Source organism: Pteropus alecto, unplaced genomic scaffold (genome assembly GCF_000325575.1).
Source record: "Pteropus alecto unplaced genomic scaffold, ASM32557v1 scaffold121, whole genome shotgun sequence".
Classification (NCBI taxonomy): Eukaryota; Metazoa; Chordata; class Mammalia; order Chiroptera; family Pteropodidae; genus Pteropus; species Pteropus alecto.
In genome coordinates this window covers 2247456-2273524 of record NW_006434369.1, presented here as the reverse complement: position 1 = coordinate 2273524, position 26069 = coordinate 2247456, and the positions used below count along the sequence as shown (strand labels likewise).

At 34.4% G+C, this 26069-nt stretch overlaps 1 protein-coding gene and 1 non-coding gene across 11 annotated transcripts in view; one reads left to right on the top strand and one right to left on the bottom strand.

The window, feature by feature from the left end:
- Window positions 1-26069, top strand: part of CDKAL1 (CDK5 regulatory subunit associated protein 1 like 1) — a 567467-nt gene that overhangs the window by 256241 nt on the left and 285157 nt on the right. The gene's annotated exons all lie outside the window — the stretch shown is intronic.
- LOC112477676 lies at window positions 7898-8016 on the bottom strand. The gene has a single exon (XR_003045556.1). It is a non-coding gene; the product is annotated as a 5S ribosomal RNA (ribosomal RNA).

Below are 26069 nucleotides of genomic sequence, written 5' to 3'. Positions count from 1 at the left end.
GATGCTATTTAAAGATGGCTACCTTGTTCAGAATAATTAAAATAAAAGGAAAACTAAATGGAAATTTGGACCAGTGTGTTTTAGGTAAGACAAAATATTTCTCAAATCGGGTATCAGCTAATTTTTGACATCTAATCATGTATTCAGCCACCATATTTCTCCTTATTCTTGAGCATGGCCTCCAAACAGCAAAATTGCTATCTGTAAGGAAATAAAAAATTATATGCTGCATAGTATTTATTATATTCTACCACCAAAAACCATAAACCAGAATCTTTACATATTCCTGATTTTCTTCCTTATTTTATTTTCGTTAGTTGTAACAGATTTTTTTTGATGAGTATAGGGATGATTATAAATATAATTCAGATATTATGCTGTTCACAGCATAATAGGTCCATATATTAATAAAATTTAGTGAGTACCTATCAACTAATTTTTTTTGTGCTTTTACTAAAACCTGGTCTTTCATTTCATTCTTACATTTAATGAGTGGATTATAGCTGCTGGTGCTTGTTGTCCCTGTTTTACTGAAGCACAGAGAAATTATACTGCAGATCTGAGGAATAGTATTAAAATAGAGATTTCCTGATTGATGGTCATGCTGCCCTTTCAGGGAAAATGGTGTACTCAAATACTTGATATTGCAAATGCAATAGTCGCAATAATGCAATTTAGTTTATTATAATAACAGGGGTCATTTCATCAGTTGGGATTATTTTGAGAGAAGCCCTTAGTGGAATTGCAATCACAGTGTTCTTGAACAGTGGCACTGACACATTTACAGGTCTTCAGTGTCACTGATCATTGCTTCAAAAGATTATATATTTATTGAAAACAGAATGCTAAAAGTCAGATCCAAGCAACAATTTCAAGTTCTAAGGACCTAATATTCTAAGAGAAAGTGTTTTAATACATGTATTAGTAAATGAGAATACATTTAAGTACATTCATTAAATAGTTTATAAAGATACATTTAAAACTAACTGATTAATTTATAAAAATATGTTCAATTTTGGAGATTAAAAGTTTAAGATAAAATTGTATTTCATATTTTAGAAATGTACATAAAATGGAAATAGTAATAATGTCAGTGATGCAGAATGATGAGTTCTACGACATGTACCTATTAATTTGAGGCTTGGGATCCATGAAGATTATTTAAGTTTCGAATGTGCCCATCGAAATAGCTTGATTGCCTAAAACCTATATTCTCCTCATGCCACAATCTAGCATTAGAAGAACTGTGAATTTAAATTTGAAATGTATTTGCAAACCAGTTCCTAGAAAAGAATGGATTTATAGCTTGAAAATTGGAAATGCCGAGTAAATCCAGTTCATCTGTAGTTGCCAGTTGTGCCTGTTTTTAATTTTAGGCAATTGCATTTGTGGTCCACACTTGTTTTGCTTTACTTTTTGAGAACCAGTCCTCCAAAGAAAGAAAAAATAAACCCACTTTTGTTCCTATTTATTTGCAAACCAGGTCAGACACCCTTGATTAGCTCTCAGTTGGAGGATAATTTGAACCTTGACAGATTGAACCCAAACAGCAGGGTTTCTCTAGTCTGGCCAACAGATAGAAAAAATAAAATAAAAGCTAATTCCAGTTCACAAGCCATACAACAGGACTGAATAAATGTGCAACTGTTAATGAATAGCTATTTCAAATATTTACAAAAGGCCCAAGAAAAAAGGAAAGATTAGCATCTTAGGCAGCTGTTCTAAGGGAAACCTATTAAAAATAAACATGATAAATGATGCTCAAGAGCTAATATATCTGTCAAATATCAAATACACTCAAAGAAAAAACACTGTTTCAGAAAAAACCCTATAAAGACTCTTGGGCAGGGTTATCTTGCTTTGTGGTTTACACCAGAATTTTATTCTTATTCTTTTTAAAATTTATATTTTCTAACTCCTCAAATGTTCATATGGTGGTGTTTTATAGATTGTAAGGGCATGGGTGAGTGAATAGAATCATATGAGTTATGTCCATTGTGATTAAATTGGTTAGAAACTTTAAAATTCACCTATATACATTCAAATGAAGACATACTGTTAATTGTTATTTTATGGGATAGCAGGTGATATAATGGTTTGAATATGACAGTAATAATATTTTAGTATCATGGCAATTTTACTAAGAAATGCTACATAGAAGCGAAAATTATTACTGAAGCAGCGAGGTATTGGTTCCCAACACTGATTACAAGTACAGTTACTATTGCCCTCATATGCTTGACAGTGTTTCTACAAACCCATCTTAGTCTCGCCATGTAAAATACCCTGTTTTGCACTTACCTAAAATTAAAGCAAACTGTGCTTACCATGTATTAGTGACATACATTATAGACCTTTGGCATTCAAGACTTACCAATTGTGTTTTTAACTATTTTCTTGATACCTGAAAAGTCTGTGGAAAGAAGCAATTTGAATTTTCTGAGGCTTGAATTTGAATTTGAATAGCTGTATTCTGAGGCTCAACTGGAGATCAAGTCATTTATCTAATGAGTGAGTTTACCCGGCAGCTCAGCATTTATATCTCAGTGTCTTATAGAGTAAGTCTCTTGCAGTTTTTTAGTTGTAAGTTACTAAATCTTTGTTTTTGTGTCCAAGATGTCACCTGAAGGAAAGCCAGTTATTAGTAGTATAACCTTTGTGAATTTGGAGATTTGTGGAGATTTGTGGATAAGGACCTACTGCATAAATAACTAAATATTTGAAAAATTTAAAGATACTTATTTTGATTTGAGATAATTTCTATTTGTAAAAAGTGTGATTCTTTACCAGGAGTGTGGGTCATTTTGTTTTATTTTCGTTAGTTGTAACAGAGTTGAAGTTCCAAAATCATGTTCCTGGTTGAAGTGTACTCTTTGTAGGGAATGATGTCTGTGGTGCAAATGTAAAGCAGTTTGGTCATGAGCTCCACCAGAAGCCAGTTCGATTAGGTATACTGATGTATTATTAGGCCCACTGTGTGTTTTCAGGCTGGTTTCAGACCCAGTGCAGGAGCATGGCCCTCCTCAGCCCCTTCTAGAGAGGAAACTTCTAGAGAGGATATTATTGGGGAGGCCATGATGAAGCCTGACAGGGAATCTGGGACTTAGTGATCCAGTCCTAGCCTGTTTCTCTCACTTTACATTCCATTCCTCTCCAGGGGTGCACTGTGTTTCAGCAGTATCTTTATTGATCCATTTCCCCTATCCACACCCAAACTGGCATGATTGAATGCTCCATAATTACCTATTTCTTGGAATAGCCTTTAATCACCATTAATTCATTTCTTCCCACTAATGTAAAGATTAGAAAATGGAAGGGAAATGACTTAACATAAAACTGATGTATAGAAGGAGCATGAATGAGTAGTAAGGGAATGAGGAAGAAAGCTAGCCAAATTAGGCTTTTATTTTGAGCCACATGTTGCTTCTTTATAATAAAGAGTGTTATTCTTATGTTGCTGTTTAATTCCTTGAAATATACACCCATACACATATACATACACAAGAGAGGAATTATATTATGATTTTTACATATAAGGGCAGTAGCAACACCATTGATATTTTTAATAACTTTTCCTATTTTTGCTGTGTTGAATGGGTACCAAATCCCCCCCCCCGCCTCCATTCTAAAAGTGGTTTTAGTGAAATCCGAAAGGGCCTGTTCTTATTTAGAAAATACTTTGGTTCGGACTCTACGGACAACACTAAAATCTCATGCTGTTCTGCAGTTATATGAGATCCTTAAACTTAGGCTCTCTTTGTACTTCATCGTTGTAATTTACACACTGGGTTGGTACATTCTCTTCAAGACAGTTTGTCTTGCGCTTCCAGCTGCTCCCCAATAGCCATTGTGCTGAATAAGCACTTATTTCAGTATGTCCTTGATACAATTAATGCAGGCATCTGCAGAAGCGGTGGCGGCAGCAGCAGCTGCACTGCCTTATGGAAGCCAACTTCTGCTTAGCATTGTGATAAAAGAAATAGTTTTGAGCTGGAAGCTAATGTTGGCGTATTTTTAGCATAAAAAGAGTTGCACCTGCCAGGGCTAGCAGAGGACTGAGGTTTGTTGATTACACGTTCTTGTTAGTGCCATTGTTATTGGTAAAATGGGGATGATGTCATTCTTATCATACTGAATTGGCACCCTGTAGAGTGACAAATAATTTACCCTCTGTGGTTTTATCAGCATGGGCCGCATGTTAGAAGCAACCAGAGTGCTGAGTTTTCACAGTTGAATGCTATAGAACCGCAGAGGTGTATGAAAATGAAAGGGATTGATACTTGTAATCAGTGCACATAGTAATGGCCAAGGTGTAATGAAACATAAGTGCACATTTAGGGTAATTATGCTGCTACCAGGTGGGGCCCTGGGGCTGTGCATGTATAGAAGCTGCTTGAGATGGCCGATGTGCAGCGAGAAGTCCTGCCGCACCATCTGGTAGATTCTGATTTTCTCATTAATTCTTCTGTCCCCTAAGTCTGGGCTACATTGACTTTGAACAGCACTTCATCTGTTCAGTATCTCATCTCATTTTAGTTGTAAGTTGCTTTCAACAGTGGATTGACATGATGTAATTCACAATCTCAGCTATGTGAAATATATTAAAACAATCATCGAGTTGATTTCTTTTCTTTTTTTTTTTTTTTTTGAGTAAAAACCCCTTAGTAATGTCCAAGTAACCATTGGATCCTAAATGATTCACTGCTTTTGTAGTTATTTCTTAATAAAATAGAATACCTGTTCAAATTAGCCAAATGCATCTTATCCTCCAAAAATAATTTATAAATAAAAGTATAATGTGTATCTAAAAGAGTAAATAGTTACAAATATATATTTTCTTTGGTCAGTTAAAGAAATCACATTTTACTTCTACAGGCTGATGCAGTTTTTGCCTCAAATATAACAATTATTTTTCAGTCAGTCTTAAAAATAAGAAAATGATAATGATGGTTGCACAACAGTATAAATATATGTAATGCCACTGAGCTGTACATGTAAGAATGGTTAATTTTTTTAAAATAAGAAAATGGTATTTAAGGTTGTATATTTTATAGGCAAGTAAAATGCTTTAAACTACCTAAATTAATTTTTATGAATATTTTAACATAATATTAAGAATAATATATTTAAGGCACCTAGCATAATGTCTGTAGGTAGTTCACATATGGCTGCTTTTCTTATTGATATGAATATTAATATCATGAAAAATTTTATTAGAATCTATAGTATATATAACACAAATTGTAACAAAGTAGCATCTGATAGCTGACTTTTTTATACTATATATTTTGTGACAGAGTGTAGTGTATTAGAATAATTTAGGCAGTCTTCTGGAGTCTGCTTGCATTTAACTGATGTTAAATTAGTGATTTCACAATATTTTTAATAAATGAAAATACAATATTTGTACTGTAAGTGGTTCTTTAAGAGATTTCTATAAATACTAGAAATACCTCTATTAAAATCCACCAAGAGAATCCCCGTGTATTTCGTCATTTCGTTTCCATGAATTTTCCTAAAATGGAAAATGAGAGAAAAACACATTAGCTTCTTCCAAAAACTACATGAGCACTCCCAGTGATGTTCCTGCAGTCAGTGATTGTCAGTGTACTGGCACAGAGGCTGGGAGAGCTTTTCTGTCAATGACAGTGCTGCTATCCGAACGTTTCTTCAGTGATTCCTGACCTAGTGTCTGGACACCTTTGGCTTCATGAAAGGAGAGGGTCATAAGCAATTTACTATTTTTAAGTGCCCAGTTAATTTTTTTCCACATTTACCTTGAACAAAGTTCCTAAAAGATTAATAAAATATATCTTATTTTCCTCTCTTTTCTATTTATATAAATTCATTTAGAGCAGCAAAAGAGAAGAGGTTAAAACTCTAAGTTATCACTTGGGAAATTATTTGATTAATACTTAATATATAGTGAAATGATGGACAGGAAGTGTGTCAACAGTATTTAATTTTTCTCCTAAAATTTACTCATTTGTCTTCAGAGCATTTAAATATCCGGATTTTTCGCCTCATACATTCAGTAGCCATTAACTAGATCACCTATTTATCAGGCTGCAAGTTTAGCAAAAGCCTGGGTGGTGAGGTCAAATTATTTGAATCCTGGCTTGGCCACTAGCTAGGTTTGTGACTTTGAGCAGGTAATTTAACTTTTCCAAGCCTCCGTTTTCTCAGTAACCTGAAAATAATAAATCTTTTACCTTGCACAGATTGCGAGAACTCATGATAATATATTCCTAGCACAGGGCCTGTGCATACTCGGTTGATGGTTGCTACTGTTATGGTTCTTTTTACCAACAAATATGATTAAGAACCTATGCTTTAACGTTTAGATTATCTTCACAGAAACCATTACACAGGAAATCACTAGAATAAGTGATTTTTTACTAGTACTATCCTATATTTACTAGTACTGCATATTCTTCAAAGGCAAAGATGAACATATACCTACACAGTTCTAAGATATTTAATAGACAAGAGATGTCAACTGAAGGACATTATTCAATTAAGAGAAATACCTGTGTGTCCTATCTCGTGATGATATTTTTAAATGCATAAAATAAAATACATAGGATTAAAAGAAAACGAATATGTTGAAATATCATTTTCAGTGTATGAAAAGGACATTTTGTGATATAATAATATATGTGTTTCTTTATCAATACATTAGATAACAAGATGCAGCTATGTGTCTAATAATTATCATAACAAGAACATAATGACAGTGACAAGCTAATAAACACACTTATCAACATCAACAAAATAATCCAAAAATGATTCAGATTGCAGGTTCATGTTGTATTGGACCTAGACCAAGACCCGTGATTGGTGGGCTCTGCAGTCCCCTCCTTTAAGATTAGCTTTGTCTTCGAATTTTATACTAAATAGTTCCTCGTTTCTTGATTATGATTCCAAATGCGCTATTTTGTTTGCATTAGAATACAAATTTTCCTTGAAGTTATAATTTTCTGTTGAATCTGTGTGTCACAGATGTATGACATTCAATTAGTTTACAAACAAATTATCTTTCCCTTTACCTGTGAGCAAAGAATGGTTAAGAACACAAGGCGTAGAGTTCTCAAATGATGTGGTCCAAGTTTGAGTAGATGCCTGACTTAAAATTTTGAACTTATTTTGCCCAAAGTTGGAGCAACAGGAAAGACGTAAGCATATTTCTTAAAAATTGTAGTTGCATAGTTTTATATATCTTTAATTACAGAAAGGAATAGTCACAGAAATATATCAAGAAGGAATAACCACAAAAATATATGTTCTTAAAAACATATTCAGCAACTTATATTATTGAAAATATTTTAATTTAAAATGTATATGTTAGAGCAGTAGTACTTCTTTTTTATTTTAGTACTCTGAAAAGCTTACTTTTCTTAATATGTACTTTCCTGATTATCTCTTAAAAGGCTACTTCATTATTATAGTTTTGATGATCAGAATTGTATCCCCAACCACGTAAAAATAACAATGTAGCAAGAGTCATCAGAATGCAGAGAAAGATTAATTTTGGCTTTCAAGGTGGTGCAGAATCACAAATGAGGTACCTTTGAGCTGAGTTTCAAAAGACATGTAGCATTTGGTGGGAGAGGACATTCCCATTCTACGCTGGGGAAATAATATGAGCACATACTGAAGGAGTTGAACATGCATGTTTTAGTTAGGAACATGGTGCAGTGTGAATAGCATGGCAGTGTGTGATGGATTCTGTGGGGGCCAAATGGTTGCAGCCTAATGTCCACAGCCAAAAAGCTTAGCCATTATTTTGTAAATATTGGAAAGAAATCAACTTTCCTTTTTTTTTAGGCGAGTCAACCCTTGATTGACCTCACAGATTGCAAGGACCTTATCAGTTTACAATCCCTTATTTTTTTTATGCCTACAGCACCTGGTCTTCCTAGGTGGTCTCCCATCTAAGTACTAGCCAGGCCAGACCCTGCTTAGCTTCTGAGATCAGAGGGGATCAGGCTTGTTCAGGGTGGCATGGCCGTAGACACCTTTTTCTTTTTTTAATCAGAGAGAACAGGAGAACAAATCATTTTAGGAAAATAATTTAGGTTGTAATATGAAGGATGATTTGAAGGAAAACATGAGAGACAAAGATCATTAAAGGCTGTTCAGATGTCCCAAGTGAGAGAGTTAAACTCTGGCGTTGGAAACTTTGAAAAGGATGAGTTAAAACAAGGGATATTTTAGAATACAGATTTTGAAAAATTGGAAGATGAGGAAAAAAAACAAGCACCACAGCCACAAATGACTAAGACTTGTAGCCTGAATGATTGGAAAAGATTGATCAGTAAAGGAAATGGAAATAAAAAGGGAGCAATTTATTTGGGAGGAAAGAGTAATTTTAGGCTTGGGCCCAGTGTAGAGTTGGAGTCTTTCTTTGTAGAGAAATATAGCTGTCTTTTCCAAATTCTCATCTGAAGCTTTCTTAAGTTCAAGTTTAAATGAAGTTTTGGGGGTCACACATTGGAGCAGAAAGCTGAAAAGGTGTCACCTGTTTTGCATGAGATTTAAGAAGAAATCATTGATATGACAATTAGGAACTCATCGATTATTTTAAGAAAACAATTTCATTAGAGTAGTCATTTTCAGACTTTGGTGTGCATAGAATGACCTAGGAAGCTAGTAAAAAATGTAGATTTAGCTACTATTTATGTGCTTTTATAATACTCAGATGATGCTGATGATAATTTATATATTTATATTTATGTATCCGATTTATATATAATGTGATTTATATGATTTATATATATGATTTATTATATGACAGGCATTGTTTTAAGTTGTTTATATTTATAATTATGATCTTATAAGAATCCTATTTTACAAATGATAAAACTGAATCACAGAGAAGTTGTTAAATAACTTGTCCACATTTACATTACCAGGAAATGGTGACTGTGCAGCCCATGATCTTGACCACTGTGTTATTCCCAGTTGAGAACTGAGAATCAGGAAGGTAGAGCAGGGCCCACCAAATGTAGGTTAAGGGGACTATTAACTCACCCCCACATCTAACAAGGCATTGTATTTATTTCTGTGGGTGTTGTAAAAGACATTGCTTTGTTTGATGTTACAATTCCTGTAACACCGTTTTGACCTTGCTTAATTTTTAACATTCTTTAAAGCTTAAAAAATGTTAAGTGACCAGGCTTTTCTTAACTTCCAAGAGGCCCTTGATTAAAGAGGAAGTTGGATTGTAGTGGAATGAGTAGCTAAGAGGAGGCGAGGAAATCAAAGTAGCTAGTGTGTGAATTTAAAAGAGTAGTGGTTAGTCCAGAATCCTTCGTGTAAGGGGCTTAAGGGTGGCAGTCCCGGATGGAAGAGCTATAGTTTTAAAACAAGCACACTGATTTCACTTACAGTTTTGTTTATATGTATTGCCTTGAAAGGCATTGGGCAGAAGTCAATAATCAGGATTGGGTGTGGAGTCAGGGGGAGATTGCTTAAGCCCCATAAAAACTACCCTTTGGTGCCCCCAACTATGGAAAGAAGAACGGAAGTGCTGTGGCAGCTGGTGAAATTGTACGGAGGGAGCAATATTTTTACATTAGGAACTATTTATGCATGTTTTTAGATGACAAAGAAAAAGAAGATAGATTCTTATCTTATTAGAGAGATGGATTTTATATCATGGGAGAGCCATTTCAGAGGAGATGGGAGAGGATAGTAAGATTAGACAAGCAAAACAGTAAGGACATTTTCTACTCTAATACAGAAAGGGAAAAGGAAGGTTTGTGTCAAAAAAAATTGAGAAATTTTGAAGCATGAGAAGGAACGTTAAAGACTTTCAAAATGAATGTTCTCTAGCTCATTTAATAAGTAGGTAGCAAGGTCATTTGCTCCCAGGAAGCACTGGGGATTTGAGGAGAATGGTTGTATATCACTTGATAATTATGTCTTTGTAGCGAGAGAGAGAAAAAAAGTAGAAGCTCTTAGAAGATGTTTCAGTATTTGGATTTAAAATATTTCATCTTCACTGTTGTTTCTGAAATGTCGGGGAGGGGGGTTAGAAGACTGATTCCAGGAGGGGGCAGCAGTGCTATAAGCATTTAATTTGGGTATTTCCTTTCTCTGTTCAGTTAGCTTTTAAAAATTAATAATGTGTTTTCTTTCCCTGTTACCTTAACTAATGATAAAATAGGGTCTACAAAGCCATTTAATAATCTTACAATTTATTAATTTATTAGTCTCACATTACTAAACATAGCAATTGTGGAAAATACAAAGGTATTGAAAATTATTCTTATATATCATAGTTCTATTTGAAAAAAATTAGTACGATTCAGACCTAATATTGTTCCATCTCTGCGTGTGACCTGTATAATAAGAAATTCAAGAAAGACTTACCATCCTAAAAAGCTTTTAAAATACAAACTATGGGAATATAGGACTAATTGGGTTTGTTGAAAGAATTTTTAACATATAAACATTAATTTTTATTGAGCACAGACTGAATTGAAAAAGGCTAAACTTACATGTTAAAATAATTTGGCACTCTAACTGCAGATTCAAAATTTCTGAAAATGTAAATAAATTAAAATGTAGGCAGTGTTTTGCCATCTGTAATGAATTAGCATTCCATTTTTACCAGCTGCTGCTGGGGTTTTTGAAGCTGACTCAGGATCTGAACACACTGGTGTGTTGCTGCTTATAAATATAAGAACCTGTAGTTTAAACTGACAGGGCTAAACTGATGATCAGAGAAGTCACTGAAGTTTTAAGAAGCAGAGATTCTTCCACTTGAGGCTGGAAGTAAGGATAAACTGTGTATACAGGTGTTGCCAATATAAGTGAGGAGGATGGGCTGCTACTACTTGCTGCTAAGGTGTCAGAACATTTAGGATGCCACTCCCGTTGAGTGTGGACTCATCCTTAGAGAAAAAAACCCAGCTGTTGTCTCTTATCTAGTGGACATATTTTTAAACAAAATAGAAATATTGTACATTGCTGGGAAATTGTATGCCATAAATTAAATTCATTAATTTTTTTCTTCTCATATTTCATTTCTAAAGCTTTTTATTTTGAGCATAGAGGAGATAGTGTTTCTTGGAAAGAATTTGAACTGTACGGTCAGATATACCTAGATGTGAATTCAGACTCTGTCACTACTTTGGTGTGTAATCTTGTCAAACAAATTGCTCAAGCTTTCTGAGCCTTAGTTTCCTCATCTGTAAAAGAAGGATAATATCTAACTGATAGACTTGTTAGGACAATTCATACTTCTTGGAAAAGCCACCTGAGTAAGATACTGTTTCGAATAGGCCTGAAAATACGTAACTAAAGGGAAAAAAACTGCCTGATTTTGGTCACTATCCTTCCTAAGGGAATAAGGGCTATCCAGGTTATCAGTGTTGCCCACACCATGTTAAGATCTGTCATACTGTGAATACCAAGAAACAGATATGAAGATTTAGCATTTGCTATGTAATAATGTGTCCAAATGGTAGTGTATTCATTTCACAGATTGTGGTTAGTATAGTTTTATTATTTTTTTCTGTAGGTGTAGACTTATTAAAAGGACAGATTTTTAGTAAAAGTTTTTTACTTGCTTCAGAATTGAAACATTTTGGTGTCTTAAATTCTTATCATAGAAACTATATATTCTGATTTTATCAAAGTAGTAACAGAAATCTAGGATTCAGTGTATAACATTTTGTTTTCTTGTATTGAAAGGGACAGTCAGTTTTGAATATTTTGCTTTAGCATCTTTAAATAATTAAAACAATTAATTGAAAGATTGACCACTTCCCCAATACACATGTGTGTTTGTGTGTGTATTCCTCTTATCTCTTTACTGTCAATATTCTTACAAGTTAGACTTTTAAATATTATGTTTACATGCTAGCTAGAGCTAGCTAAAAAGTCAATACATTTATTCAGTCAACACATTTATTTAATATATAGTATGTTCTAGGTGTTGGAAGACATAGTGGTGACAGTTACAATTTTGGCCTTATAGAACTGACATTCTAATGGGGGTGGAGGGAGAATAGTGTGGACTGCTATGAATACAGAAGAATAAGCAAGCATTTGCACTGTGGTCTGATCAGTGTGTGATAGAGAAGACTTGTGTGGTTAGGGAAGCTTTCTTGCACACAGTGGTGCAAATACAGGACATGTCACCAAAAAAATACATTTTAACAGCAAATATAACTCAGTAATATGCAAATGCCTCAATTGTTAAATGAGCATAGGGATTCTGACCCTGACAGATTTGTGCATGTCATGTACTAACCTTTGCAATCTAAGACCTGACTAGATTTAAGGAATTTTTTAGTCAAATATAGTGAAAGTATCTGGAAGTTTTCAGATTTTTTTTTTTTTTTGTCTAAAATTCCTGTCCTGTTTCCACCATCACAGAATCTTCAGGTATTGTCACAGGCTGACTAAGACCAAGATGTACCTATCTGGTCATTATACAGGCCAGTCTGAGATCATTGCCCCAGGACTAAGACTCGTGTCATTGATTTACTAGTGACTCACCATGGGCTACTCTGGCTGGCTCAGACTCTGCTTCCTCAGCTGTGCTTCAGTATGAACTCAAGAGAACCTGTTTTTGACACTAAATTGATTCTGTGTGCATTTCTTACTGTTACTCATCCACCCATGACTCATAGCTGGTTCTCATTTTAAACATGCGCATTGGGGTCACTCTTAATTGAGCCTTCCTTCTCTTAGAAGCAGAATCTCTTATTTATCCTGTTTTGACAGTTCTTGAATGTTTGAAGTATCTGTTTGATTGTGTATGTCTGTAATTCTAGCTCCTTAGCTTAGAAATTTAGGCTTTTTGTGGTCTCTATTTCAAGCCTTAGTCCTAAGCAACCCACTTCTTGCTTCTCCTGTCAAAATCAGCTACTTATATTTTTCCATATGTGTTTCAAGCTTTCCTACCAAGATGATGGATCTTTCCTACCAAGATGACAGTTTCCTGCCTTCCTTCAGGCCATGCTCAAAATTGCTATGTTGGTTTTGTAACTTGTGATTTCTCCTACCAGAAGTAATTTCACCCTACTTGATGCTATCATGTGTTTAATGATACTCTACTTTCCCACTTTGCATTGTAGTTATTTATATTATGTTTTGTCACTTCTACTGGACTATAAGATGTTTTTGTCGGTATCCCATATAATGTCTTAAACATATAGGGTCTAAATAAAATTTTGCTAGTGGAATAGAGTGGAGACCCAGACTATAGATAGTAACTGAGAACAGTAAGATCAAATGTCCTTTTTTTTCCTTTTCTGTGCCTGGGATATTAATTTAATTTTATTTTTTAAAAAGATTTTTATTAAAATATAGCTAACATACAGTATTGTATTAGTTTCAGGTATACACCATAGTTATTCAACATTTATATACCTAAAGAAGGGATCATCATAATCTAGCAACCATCTGACATCATATAATACCATCACAATATTGTTGACTATATTCTCTATGCTGTACACCACATCCCCATGACTTATTTATACCTGGAAGTTTGAATCTCTTATTCCTCTTCACCTTTCCTCCCTTTTTTATTTTTAAAATTACAGTTGACAGTATTATTTTATATTTGTTTCAGGTATACAGCATAGTGGTTAGACATTATAATTTGCAAAGTAATCCCCTGACTACTAGTCTGGTACCCACCTGGCACTATATATAGTTATTACCATATTATTGACTATATATCCCCATGACTATTTCATAACGATCTGTACTTATTAATCCATTCACTTTTTTCACTCTGCCCCCTACCCCCCTCCTTTCTGGCAACCATCAACTTGTTCTCTGCATCTATGAGTCTGTTTCTGTTTTGTTTGTTGATTTCGTTCTTTAGATTCCACATATAAGTGAGATCATATGGTATTTGTCTTTCTCTATCTGACTTTTTTTACTTAGCATAAGACCTTCCAGGTCCATCCATGTCGTGGCAGATGGTAAGATTTCATTCTTTTTTATGGCTGAGTAATATTCTGTTGTATATATGTACCACCTCTTTTTTATCCAGTCATCTATTGATGAGCACTTAGGCATTTTCATATCTTAGCTATTGCAGATAATACTGCAATGAACATAGGGGTACATCTATCTTTTTTGAATTAGTGTTTTAGTTTTCTTCAGAAAAATACCCAGAAGTGGAATTGCTGGGTCATAGTTTTATTTTTATTTTTTTGAGAAACTTCCATACTGTTTTCCATAGTGGGTGCACCGATTTGCAATCCCACTGGCAGTACACGTCCTTTTCTCCACGTCCTCACTAACACTTGTTGTTTGTTGATTTATTGATGATGGCCATTCTGACAGGTGTGAGGTGATAGCTCACTGTGGTTTTAATTTGCATTTATCTGATGATTAGTGAGAAATCACTAATGTCTATTGTCCATCTGTATGTCCTCTTTGGAGAAATGTCTATTCAGTTCCTCTGCCCATTTTTTAAATTGGATTATTAGTTTTTTTGGTGTTAAGTTGCATGACTTCTGTATAAATTTTGGATATTAACCCCTTATCAGATATATCATTGGAGAGAATACATTCTCCCATTCAGTAGGTTGTCTTTCCATTTTGTTGATGGTTTCTTTTGCTGTGCAAAAACTTTTTAGTTTGTTTATTTTTTCTTTTGTTTCCCTTTCCTGAGGCAACATATCAGAAAAAAATATTACTAAGAGCAGTGTCAGAGAATTTACTGCGTATGTTTTCTTCCAGGAGTTTCATGGTTTTGGGTCTTAAATTTATGTCTTTAATCCACTTTTAGTTTATTTTGATATATGGTGTAAGAAGGTGGTCAAGTTGCATTTTTTTACATGTATCTGTTCAGTTTTCCCCACACTGTTTATTGACTAGAGCGTCTTTACCCCTTGTGTATTTGAACATCCTTCTTATCTGTTCTTACTGATTAAGCTTTTCCCTTTTCTCCTGCCAATTTTGATCTAAAGTTGCTCTTTCTGTGTTAACCTACCACAGAACCTACCTACTCTATTTCTACACACAACAGCTTTATGCTGTTGTCCTGAGTTTCTTCAAGTGTTAAATAAATCAATAAATCTTTAAAGCCAACCATGACAGCTGTATAAGTTTTTAAATAAATCTCTTCCCTTAGTAATTGTTCCAGTTACTTAGAGGATAGAGAATTACCTATGCAATGGTAAGACTTATTTTCAGGTGGGCTCTCTTCCCTTTTCTGTTGACCCAGAAAGCCTCTAGTACCGTTGAGAAAGCCAGGCTCCCCAGAAGGGGCAAATAAAATTTCGGTGGTGGGAGGAAGGCACAGTGAGAATCTCCAGGTGGTTTTAATGTGTTGGTACTCCCTGGTTAGGAGGAGCAGAATACATCTCTTGGATTTTAAACTGCCCCTATATGCTTAAAACAAAACAAAACAAAAACTCTCAACAAACAACATTTCCTGTCATTATTCAAGGCACTTTAACAGTTTTTATGCCATTTAGCTTTCAAAACTATTTTTTGTAATTATTATTTCTGCTTTTATAGCTGAAGAACCTGAGATTAAGAGGTTCACGCAGAAGCAAAAATGTATGTTCTGGGTTCAGGCTTACTGTCTTCTCTGCCTGGTATTTTGAAATGTGAGCTTCATTCTTCTTTAACACTTGTTATCAGCACATTCCTTACTATCCTTGCTTGATTTCATAGACTTCTTGCTCCTGACCTCCTCTGTCTTTTCTTACCTCTCTGGCTCTAAAAATCATCCCTGATTTCCCTGGACTTCTGGTTCCTGTGCTGTGCAAGTGACCCCTGCTATTTGCTGCTCACATCCTGAACGAATATTTATTGAGAGAACCCAACCTACCAAAACCAAGAGGTTGACCAAGATTTTTTTTTTTAAACATAGCCTTTTTCTGATAGTCAATTAAAAGATTTACCCTGACTATACATTTTTGAATTACAGTATGAAATTTTGATACTTATTATCTTCTATTTCCAACCTTTTCTCATTTTCCGTTTCCTTGCATTTTAAATCTGTGTGCCTCTTGTCTTTCTCACTTTCAGATCTCTTTGGGTGTTCTGAGCAGGATTTTCTGCCATGTTATTGCCATTGCTTTCCTGTCAGAAAACTGTTTTCCAAGACAGTAGTTTTCATTTTCTCAGAGGTTATGACTTTAATAGTTATTATTTTTTATAGTTTCATAAGTAAATTCTGTGTCTTCCACATCACACACAGAGAAGCACTCAGGGGCATATTTTTTTGTACTGAAATTTCTGTAAATAATTCCCCTGTGTATCAAAATGGTGGAGTTTGCCAAGGGTTCCAGAATACTTAGAGTGGAAATATGAATGAATTGTAAGTAGTTCTACATATTTTATGTTACATATTTTTTTACCCCATCAAATAAACTAAATTCTTTCAGTTTTTTATATTTTAATATAAAACCAAGATGCCAAAATATATCATAATATTGGTCTTTTCATTATTTATATATTTATCTGTGACCTATGTCTTATATGGTGTACATAAAGCTGCTGAATTCATATATAATGTGAGTCTGAAAACATATTTGAAAAGTTGTTATCTAAAAGTTAAATAATTGAGTTATACGTTATAGAGTGGTGGGGGGGAGGGAGAGGATTTTTAAATAAGTTCCCCAAAAGCTTAAAAAAAGATTATAAAACTTCTTATTATAATATCATGCACACCTGAGCAACTCAGGTGGGAGGGCATTCACAGGTCACTTGGCTGGTGAGTTGGAGGGCTTCCTTGACAAGGGATTGACAGCTCTCTAAGGATTGGGGAAGTTATCCAGGCATTTGCCTTAACTATTCTTTATCCACCTGGAACTTATATTTAATATGGTATCCTTCCAGATAGCTAAGCCTTTGTCCCATCATTATTCATTAAATAGATTAGTGATTCCCCAAGTCAGTAACATCAGCATCTTGGTTCTCAAACTTTCCGGAATATCACAATCACCTGGAGGGCTTGTTAAAGCCATAGATTGCTCAGCCTCATTCCCAGAGTTTATGATTCAGTGGGTCTGATGTAGAACTTGAGTATTTGCATTTCTTTCAACTTCTGAGATGCTACCAGTTTGGGACTACCCTTCAAGAAGTATTGAAAAAAGACTTTCCTTTTTCCGTTGTGTATAATTCCTTCTTTACTCTATATATGTATATATATATAAGCGTGCGTTCTGTATATATGATATCTAAATCTATAAACTTTCATTTTCTATTCTATATCTGGTACATTTCTTATTAATAATTTATTTTTAGCTTCTTGTGAATGGACTCTTATATTTTCTAATTTTATCACATGTAGATAGGCAGCTATTGATTTTGCTATATTTATCCAGACATTTTATTGAGTTCTCTTATTCATTATTAATCCTGTAGCTGTTTAGTTGGTTCTTTTGGGCTTTCTAGGTAAACAACCATATTATTTCCATGTATCTCTTTGAACTCCATTTATTCCAAAAATGGCTCTCTGTGAAATGTTTTTTGCTATTGCTAGAATGTTATTATTTTCTTTTTTTTGTTATGGTTTTATTTCTTAACTCTGTCCTCCTTAGTTCACTTTTATGCAATCTCAGAAATTCTCTTTCTGCTTCCAAAGTAGTTAATCATGTTTTATTTATATACTTTAAAATTTATTCTTTTTGGAAATTGTAACTGCCACTATAGTCAAAGTACCAAACAGTCGAACCACCCACAAAAATGTCCATGTCCTTTGGTAGTCAGACCCTCTTCTTATTGTAGCCCTTTGTACCACAAATTTGTTTTTTGTCCCATTAGTTTTGCCTTTTTCATAATGTCATATAAATGGAATCATATGTAGCTTTGTGACTCTGGCTTCTTTCACTTATGATATATTTGAGATTTGTCCATAATATTCATGTACATTCTTTTTTATTGCTGAGTAGTATTCCATTGTGTGAATGTACCACTGTTTGTTTATATGTTCACCAAGTTGAAGGACCTCTGGGTCGTTTCCAAATTTTGACAGTTGTAAATAAAGCCATTATAAACATTCACATACAGAGTTTTGTGAGAACACACCTAAGGCAGTTTCTGATTTTCCTCACCAGTTTTCATTTTCATGTGGTCTTTACTTATTGTGATACATTTTCTTCTCATGATGGCTTCCTCTGATATCTAGAGTCAGTGTCCTTTTGTGTGTCGTTAAGAAGAAATTTCAAAACTGAAAAATAATATGTATTTACCTTTTATATTGATGGGAATTTGTCTCTGGCACTTTGATTTCTATTTCCTTTTGCTGCTGAAAATTTTTTATGCTCTGTTTTCTTTGCTCGTTTGTAAGAGAGAAGGCTCCAGTTATTTGTGAGGTTTAGACAAGATTCCATACTTTAAGTATTACCAAGAGTTCTAACAGGGATTGGTATAGGGCCCCGCCTGTAATTCTTCTGAAAGGACCTTTCCAAGTCCTTATCGAAGGAAATGAAACTCAACTCTCAGCTGGTGGCTGGATGGGACATAGAGCAGTGAGGAACTGGATTGAGTAGAGGAATGAGCCTCCTCTCACCTTCTTTGCGTGCATTGTTTTCCCAGTTTCTGCATTTCAGTCAAGATGAATATAAGTCCGTCCAGGCAGCTGCCCCTTTCCCACACGTGGCAGGCAGATTTAAAATATGGCCCCCAAGGTTCTCAGTCTCTGCTGTACATGCCTTATATAATTCCCTCCCTTTGAATGTGGGCAGAGTCTGTAACTATGATTGGATATTCCTCCAGTAATTTTGTAGCCACTAGCCACATGTGGCTATTGAATATTGAAATATGGCTATTGCAGCTGAACAACTGAATGTTTCACTTATTTAATTTTAGTTAATTTAAAAGTAAATAGCCACATGTAGCTAGTGGCAGCTGGAGTTAATCATGTGCTAACTGAAATATTTAGAGTCAAGTGTACTGATGTCTTTATCTTACTTAAATGCATAAAAATAGAGGTAGTTGTGTGGTAAAGCAAGTGTAGTAAAATGTTTATTGTAGAATCTAGGTAGTGGTCATATGGGGTTCATTGTAAAGTTATTTCAACTTTTCTGTATATTTGAAAAGTTGTATAATATGAGAGAATATCTTTCAAAGGACTTTATTGAAAAATTAATTATACTCAATAATGAAAAGTCCAAGACCAGATGGCTTCACTGGTGAATTCTACCAAACATTTAAAAAAAAATTAACATCAACCCTTCTCAGATTCTGAAAAAAATAGAAGAGGATAGTTTCCTAACTCATTCTCTGAGGCCATTATTATTACCCTGATACCAAAGCTCGAAAAAAATATTAGCAGTACAGACCAGTATCACTTAGGAATATAGATGCACAAATCCTCAGCAAAAATACTAGCAGATTAAACCTCACAGCATATTAAAAGAATTATACACCACCACCAAGTGAGATTTATTCCAGGCATGCGGTGGTGGTGAAACATAGAAATCTCTTCACCAATTGGTACTGGTATAACTGGATTTCCTCATGCAAAGGAATAAAGTTAGACTTCATGCCATATATAAAAAGAGCTAAAACAATAAGACTCTTAGAAGAAAACATAACAATAAGTCTTCATTACCTTGTGTTTAGCATTGGATTCTTAGATATGTCACCAAAAGCACAAGCAGCAAAAGAAAAAACCAGATAAATTAGACTTCATCAGAATATAAAACTTTCATACATTAAAGGACAATATCAAGAAACTGAAATGACAAGTTACAGAATGGGAGAAAATATCTCCAAACCATAAATTTGATGAAATTAATAACCAGAATATACAGGAAAATCCTACAATTCAAAAACAAAACCTGATGAGAGAATAGGCAAAGGATGTGAACAGGCATTTTTTTTTTTTTAAATTAAAGCCCATGAAAAGATGCTCAAAACATCATTAGTCATTACCCGAATGCAAATTAAAAGCACAGTGAGATACCGTTTCATACCAGCTCTGATGTCTATAATTTTAAAAATGGAGAATAGCAAGTGTTGGTGAGGACATGGAGAAATTGTAACATTTGTACATTGTTGGGTGGGAATGTAAAGTGGTGCAAGTACTGTGGCTACTACTCAAAAACTTAAAAGACCTAGCATCTTTACTCCTATGTATATATCCCAAAGAACTGAAAACAGGTACTCAAATAGATACTTGTATACCAGTGGTACCAGTGTTCATTGCAGCATTATTCACAATAGCCAAAAAGTTTAAACAACCTAAATGTCCATCAACAAATGAATGGATAAACAACGGGTGGTATATACATACAATTCAGTATTTTTTAGCCATTCAAATGAATGAAGTTCTGGTACATGCTATTGCATGATGAACCTTGAAAACATTATGCTAAGTGAAATAAGCTTAAACTCCAAAGGACAAATATTATATGATTACATTTATATGAAATATCTAGAATAAACAAATTCATTCAGACTGAGGGGCAGGAAGGGACTGAGCGGGTGAGGAGGGACTGAGGGGCGGGAAGGGACTGAGGGGAAGGAAGAACAGAGAGTTACTGCTTAATGGATACAGAGTTTCTGTCTGGAAAGTTTTGGAAATAGTGATAATAGTCACAAGGTTGTGAATGTAATAAATGTCACTGAAGTGTAAAATAAAAATTAAAATTAAAAATTGTTAAAATGAATAATCAAGCAATAGACTTGGAGAAACTTAATACATTTATTTGGCAAAACCTTGATGTCCAGCATATAAGAATTCTTAAACCTCAATAACATAAAGACAAACAACTGAATTTAAAAATGGGCAACATATTTGAACAGATATTTCACAAAAGAAGACATGCAAATGACCAATAAGTCCACTAAAGTGTTCAGTATCATGAGTCATCAAGGAAATGCAAATTCAAATTGCAAGAAGATATTTCTAAACATTTAGTATGGTTACCAAAATTTAAAAGATTGACAACAGTAAATGTTGGCAAGGATGTGTAGGAACAGGAATTTTCATACGTTGTTGTTGGGAATTGGGGTTTCCAACTACTTAGGAAAAGGTCTGACAATTTCTTAGAAAAGTAAATATATACGTGTCCTCTGATCCAGCAATTCCACTCATTTACTGAGGAGAAATTAAAGAAGTGGTCCCAAAACACTTGTAAAGGAATGTTTATAGCTATTTTATTCATGATAGCCAAAGAAATTAGACAGCCTATTTGTCCATCAGTTGAAGAATGGAAAACAAAATGTAGTTTATTCATACAATGGAGTATTATTTAGCAATTAAAAGGAATTAGCTTCTGATATAAGCAATAACAAAAATTTATCTCAAAAACATGCTAAATGAAAGCATTACACAAGAGACACACAGAGTATGATTCTATTTATGTGAATCTCTAGAACTGGCAGAACTAATCTGTTGTAGAAACACATTCAGTGTATTTCTACCTCTGGGATATGGCAGGGGTTGGGGCTCGGGGAATAGTTGAGATTGATAGGCACATGAGGTCACTTTTCAGAGCACTGTTAATGTTCTGTGTCTTCAGATAAATTTGGGTAATAGTTGTCCAGAATCACTTCAGATCTGTGCATTTTATTTTATGTATAATTTACATCAGATAAAAACTAGTTAATGATATGAAAGAAAAAAGTAATTCTAGGTTTAGAAGATATAACATTGGCATAAAACAACTGCATATTTTATGGGGCTCTTACTACTGGCCCTGGGCAGTTACAGCTTGATGTTTTACAATGTACTCACTATGTATGTTAATAACTAATGCTTCAAGCTACATCTTGATGTTTCTTATTGCTTAATTATCAATTTGTAGACTCTAAGCAAGATGCACAGTGTTGTTTATGGTAGCTTTCCTTTCTCGAGAAGTTCCTCTCAAGTGATAAAATCTTTGGTGCCCAGATTTGAACGCTGTAAGCAGTTGTGAAGAAAAAAATGCTCAGCAACATATGTGGTAGAAATAGTGTGCAGTAGATAATTTGATGTATTTTTCAGGAATGAAAGAGTATAAAATCACTTTTTTTTTTCTATTGTCCATTGTAATTTCAAGCAGTCTGATGGAAAAGAAATATACTTGCTATCAAAACCTCGTGCCATCCAAAATTTTCTCTCTTGAGCTCTCCAGTGTTTCTTTAACATTGTTTAAAATACAGATCATCTGGAATGTTGTTCAAAATATATTTTCTACCCACTTTTCCTCAAGATTCTGCCTCAATGTGTCTAGGATAGAGGTCATGACATTTATCTTTCTAACAAGTACACCAGGCAATTTGTATCAAATTTTTTTTTCGAAACATTGCTTTCAGATTGTAGGTAAAGACATTATATAAGAAGTATTGTAATTTTCAGTGGTAACCAATAATAGCTTAATTTTTCAATATAACAGTAATTTTAAAAAGATATTATTGAATATTTAATACAGTTTCTGTAATTCTGGTGACTCTTCTAAATGCTTTATTTGTATTACCTTGTTGAATACTCACAAAAGGAGGTGCTATTATGATCACCTCATATGACAGATGAGGAAACAGGTCCAGAGAGGACAAATAATTTGCCCACAGTCACAAAGATAGAAGGTGACAGTGTCAGGCTTCAAACCCAGAGGTTCTGGGACAGAGCCCATACATTACCCAGTAATTGGCTTGGCTGCCATGTGGGTTACAGGAAGAATGGCTTCTTTTTAAGAGGTGAGAGTAATATTCCTGCAGTAATGAGATGTAATGGTGGCCTAGTACTTTAAGCCTTCCTCTCGTTATCTCTTTACCAGCTCCCTAGTGCTGGTGGTCGTGAACTGCATAGGCATTGGAAAGCTTTGGCTTGAGCTCAAACATGATCACTGTGGGCATGTGGAGCCTGTCCTTACCTCGAGTTAATAACTCTTCCCACGGTGTGTGGATCACGGGAGGTGACGCCAAGTGGTGTGTCAGTCATCCTCCAGTCTTGTCCCATGTCACCCTTTGCTGCCCATCCTGCTTATTTCTTATGTGCTTATGGAGCTTGTCCAGATTTAATGATTGTGTGTTTTTCTTTTTAAATTTAGTCTTCAGAGATTTTCTTCCCCAAAATCTACTATCAGTTACTGTAGCATTCTTAGAGTGGCTGTTTTGTGTCTTTCTTTTTCTTTATCACTTTTGCAACTTTTGCTTGTTGTGTATCTTTGGTAAAAATAAGTGTTTCCACACTTATTTGAGGAAACCTTACCAAAAAAGCTGAATGCAGATTTGATCCAGGTGATGCAGAAGGTGTGCAGACATGCTACACTACACTTCAGGGATGCAGTCAGCAAAAGTCAGACTGCAAGAAACTTTATAGAATCAAAGACAGTTTCCTCAACAAAGAAGAGGTGGCAGGAAGAGAAGGATGGAAGAGAGAGCTAAAGGGAGACCCTTATAGATTAAAAGAATTAAAAGAAAATTGCAATGTATAGACTGTATATAGATACTTATTCAAACAAACTGTTTTAAAAAATGGAAAATGAATTATTTTAAAACTTTTTAGGTGTGGTAATAATGAAATATGTATAAATGAAACAATATATCTGTGATTTGTCTCAGAAATCTCTGGCAAGGGCAGGGGGCGTAGATAGCTGATCGTGGGTTATATGTATTTATTGCAGCTGATTCATGAGTACACGAGGATTCATTTTACTGTCTACTTATGTCTATGTTTGAAATATTCTGTAAGAAAAAGTTAAAACAGTGTATGTGCTTTATAACCCTTCTTCAGCTTCACAAAACCTCCAGAATTAATAAAGCAGTTCTTACTTTAAAATTCTTTCTAAGGAGTTTTCATTTACCTTATATTAACTATCATTTGTACCTTGGCATGCTAGGATTTTGTTCCAGTATTTTCAGAGAGTCTTTCTAGATACACCATACCTTCAGGAGACAGTTGCCTTAAGCATCTGTCAGTAGAGTCTGATCAGATTGGTTGAACTGAATGAATTCAACTGAGGTAAAGTCAAGTGGATGAGCCCCTCCTTGTCTTCCACTAGACATCTGCTCCTGGTGACAAGCTCACAAAGGTCAGCTTTACTGATTTACCTGAGTTGAGTTTGAAGAGCAGGTGCAGAGTCATTTGCTTCCTTTGTCCTGCACCTGCCTCACCTCAGGTAAGGAGAAACAGCTGTTGAAAGCAGAATAGCATTACCTTGTTGGTGGGTCTGGAATGATCCCAAATATGTAGCTCTTTGTGCACCCTTTATTTTTCATGGCTGATATTTTTGACTTGGCATCATCGAAGAAGTAAATTAGGACATCTTAATAAGGTACTAAATTCTTTGGGATTTGACTGCAGTCAGTAAGATGATCATGATTCATTGAAGTCACTGTACTGGATGTAGTTCACAGCCTGCTGCCATAAGGTGTTTGTTGGCCTTTCGCTAGCATCAGAGCAAGAGAACAATAGGGTTCAGCGCACCTGCCTCCCACCATGTAACTAAATGGTTCTTGGCATATTCACTTTAGATCTCGTGCCTGTAGCAACTGTTTTCAGTAATTATGATAAAGAATAAGGGATATGTTAAGGCTGGATTGAGTAAAGAGGGCCTGAAGGAAAAATAATGTAAAATTTAAAGTGTATTTTGCTTCATTGCACAGTTTTTTGTTGTGTACAAAGCTGTACTTATCTATGTTATTTCTAAGGTTTTCTGTCTGGTAGTATGTAAAATGTATAATGGTTAAGTACTTAGACGCAGTCACATAAGTCACATTATTTCTAAGGTTTTCTGTCTGGTAGTATGTAAAATGTATAATGGTTAAGTACTTAGACGCAGTCACATAAATCACTCTTCTCCTATTTGCTGAATCTACATGATTTTAGATAAGTTATTTAACATCTCTATTCTCAGTTCCCTATTTGCAAAGTGAGGATAATGACAGAACTAACTTCATGGAGTTGTGAGAATCAAATGAAGAAATGTGTGCAAAAGGCTGGGTATGGAATAAATGCTCAAGCAATTAGTGACTAATAGAAGTTTTAGTATAGTAGTATGTGAACAAAAAGATTGGGTATATAACTTTGAACATTTCTTACTAGCACAGAAATTAACATTATTTCATGCTAGCAATACAGCCCTTATCAAAGCATTAAAGTGGTTTGATTATAAATGAACTATAAATACATAGAAAAGAAATACGTTTCAAACATTTTGACATATAATTGTGTGCTAAGTACATTTTAGTCAAGAGGAAAATGGAATTCATGTTAAGGATATTGGTAGTTCATTTGCTTATTGGTTGCCTACTAAGTACCTAAAATATTATTTTGAAGTCAGTCTGATGCACTAATTTCTGGTCCAGTGTATTATTGACGTCAACTATTTGATTCTTAAAATTAGCGTAACTATTTTTTAGTCAAATATTGTTTGTAAATTAGTATATACATTCAACAAAAATTCTTTTCTTACTGTACCATTCCAATGGTCTTCCTAAACAAAACAAAACAAAAGAGGACAGTAAAACAAATGATCTTCCTAATTTGACAGTGATAAATTTACTGGCTTTAGAACTCCTGGAGAATTAACGTCTGATCTTGCATTCTGCATTCTTTTTTGTTGTCGTTGTTGTGCTTTCACACATATAGTAAATATTTTTTCAAGTGGCATCAAGGAAGAAACACATTAACACCTTAAATTTTTAAAGTCTTAAATTTAAGCTGTTTTGTTTTTTAAGGAATTTTGAATAATGATCTTTGTAAAGGCTAGTCTTCTAAATCAGAGATATTCTATTTGGGAAAGTTTGAAGGTCTTTTATTTCATGTTTAAATGTTACACAAGCAATAACTGACCCCATATTTATAGAGCTAAGCCATTAATTTATAGCAGTAATTCTTATTTTTATTTTATACTGTTAATGTATTTTCTAACTTTAGTTTTGACAAATAAAAATAACACATAAAATGCATGTAATATAGCAAAAGTTGTTGAATTTTCCGCAGATAATGAACAAATGGTAGTATTGTCACATGCTCTTCAGATTTTTTTTTAGAAATAAAATACTACAGGTAAAGTTGAAATTCTCTGTCATCTCCTACCAGGTTTTATTCTCCTGCTTCTCTACCAGAAGTAACTGCTCTCATGATTTGGTACGTGTGTGTGTGTGTGTGTGTGTGTGTGTGTGTGTGTGTGTGTGTTTTT